The following is a 2,007-nucleotide window of genomic DNA, read 5'->3' as shown; positions in this document are numbered from 1 at the left end:
AACAAAATTCTTTATGCATTTCACAATTTGATACGTTGTTGAGCTATCTAGTCCAGTTGATAAGATAAAAATAAGATAAAAAGTAATCAGTAAAAAAATATCAACACCCGGAATCAATGATTCAAGAATCCATCTTTCAAACCTTATTTCAATAAATCATTCCTGTCAAAAATAAGATAAAAAATAATCAGTAAAAAAATATCAACACCCGGAATCAATGATTCCATAGGTAAAAAAAAACTTACATCGGAATCAGAACGCTGCAAAGGGCTTCTGGAATCAGCTCTACCATGGGAATGGGGTGGTGATGCTGATGCTTTCACATTTCCTCCTCCTTTAGGGCTTCTGCTTCTAGAAGGTGACCTACTCCTACGTGGAGGAGACCTGCTTTTGTGTAATCCATCAGTTTATTGACACATCACATGATAAGGGCATTCTAGTTTTGTCAACACTAGTACTTCTATGTAAGTAACAAATGCATATAGAATAGTGAATAGTCCATCAGGTTCCTAACAAAACATCAACTTTAAACAGATTTTTTTTACGGATGCTATTTTCAATGATAAGAGCATTTACATCTTTCTACCTTACAGGAGACCTACTTGGGCTTCTCTCATCATCATAATCATCATCATATTTACCCCTCCTGTGTCTTCTATGATAATCAGGGCTCCTACTCCTGCTGCGGGTCCTACTTCTGTAATGATCTCTTTCCCTTCCATAATATTTGTCCCCGCTTCTGCTGCGACTTCTCCTCCTGTAGCCCACGTATTCATCTCTATACCTGGAACTACATTGGGTAAACATCAACTCCAATACAAGGGTAGAATGGTCAAAACTACATTCTCATCATACCTTGGTCTAGGAGTTCGGCTCCTTGATCCACCCTTCAGCTTTTCTACTGGTTCAAGTATCCTTCCCTTGTGACTAAAACAAGAATAAGAACAACCACATTAGCCAAACAACCATATACTTTTTCATATCTGATTCTTGGAATTTGGAAATATATTAGATTATATGTGAATGTGGCTCACATTTTTTCAGTATTAGGCCCATATTTGGCAAATTGAACCATCATCTCTCTTCCATCAACAACTCTTCCTGAAAGGATTCCCACAAGTGCATTTATTTCAATCCATAAAAGGAAAAACATTACAAGAAAATGAAAGATCGAATACTCACCATCAAGCTTTTCAACTGCCTTTATCATACTAAACCATAAGTTTCTCCATGTCTTGTTCCTGTTCCTACAACTCAGCTATTTCCAACATAAAGACTATAGAATCATAGCCTACTATATGTATATTATAATGGAATATAAATTAAACAAAGCTATTGTTAAGATATGCAAAAAAAATAAGCAATAATAGATAGAAGCTTTTCAGGTGTTAGAGGACCCAGTGATGGAACGACTGAACACAAACTGAAGCACATCATCATCATGATCATATTATCAAAGTAAAAGCAGAAAGATAAACAAACATATGCTTCGTCCATAAAAAGCGAGGTTAAGAAGGGCGACCAGGGCAGCTTCGTTGGCTTCCAGTGATGGAGAGCAGAGCATCGACACAAGGGGTTTAATTGCAGCGAAGAATTGTCGGCGAAACCACTGGGAAGTCTTGGTGAGTTGCCGGATCTCGTATAATACTGTCGGAGAGGAGGGAATCCACCGGATCAGTCTCGCTGGAAAGTGACGAAGAGGAGCGGCTCCACCGGCTCCCCCCCACACACCATCTTCTTCCCCTCTTGTTGTTATGAAGGACCCCAAACACCCACTCGATTTGCTGCTTCTCACTATCTTCATTCTGACAACAACTGTGTCGTTTGAGAGTCCCTATCACCCGAAAAATCCCAACAGGAAGCCGTAGATCGCTGACTCTGTTCCAACCTCCGACAATCCTCCTCCACCTCTACATCATTTCCCAGTCGAGTGTTACAGACACAAAGGAAAACAACGCAGCAAAGTCGCTATCGCCAGTCAACCGTTACCACCGACCACCTCAATGT

The 2,007-nt window shown here is 39.9% G+C and overlaps 1 long non-coding RNA gene across 1 annotated transcript; it reads right to left on the bottom strand.

Annotated features, from left to right (window-relative positions):
• Positions 1 to 851: 851 nt before the first annotated feature.
• Positions 852 to 1,275, bottom strand: LOC145100698 (uncharacterized). Its single transcript, XR_013705209.1, has 3 exons — positions 1,183 to 1,275; positions 1,035 to 1,101; positions 852 to 927 (listed from the first exon to the last, which is right to left on the bottom strand). It is a non-coding gene; the product is annotated as an uncharacterized LOC145100698 (long non-coding RNA).
• Positions 1,276 to 2,007: the final 732 nt, after the last annotated feature.

Source organism: Lactuca serriola, chromosome 4 (genome assembly GCF_051521515.1).
Source record: "Lactuca serriola cultivar US96UC23 chromosome 4, Lser_US96UC23_V15, whole genome shotgun sequence".
NCBI lineage: Eukaryota > Viridiplantae > Streptophyta > Magnoliopsida > Asterales > Asteraceae > Lactuca > Lactuca serriola.
The sequence above is the reverse complement of the archived record's forward strand: the minus strand, read 5'-3'. Positions and strand labels throughout refer to the sequence as shown.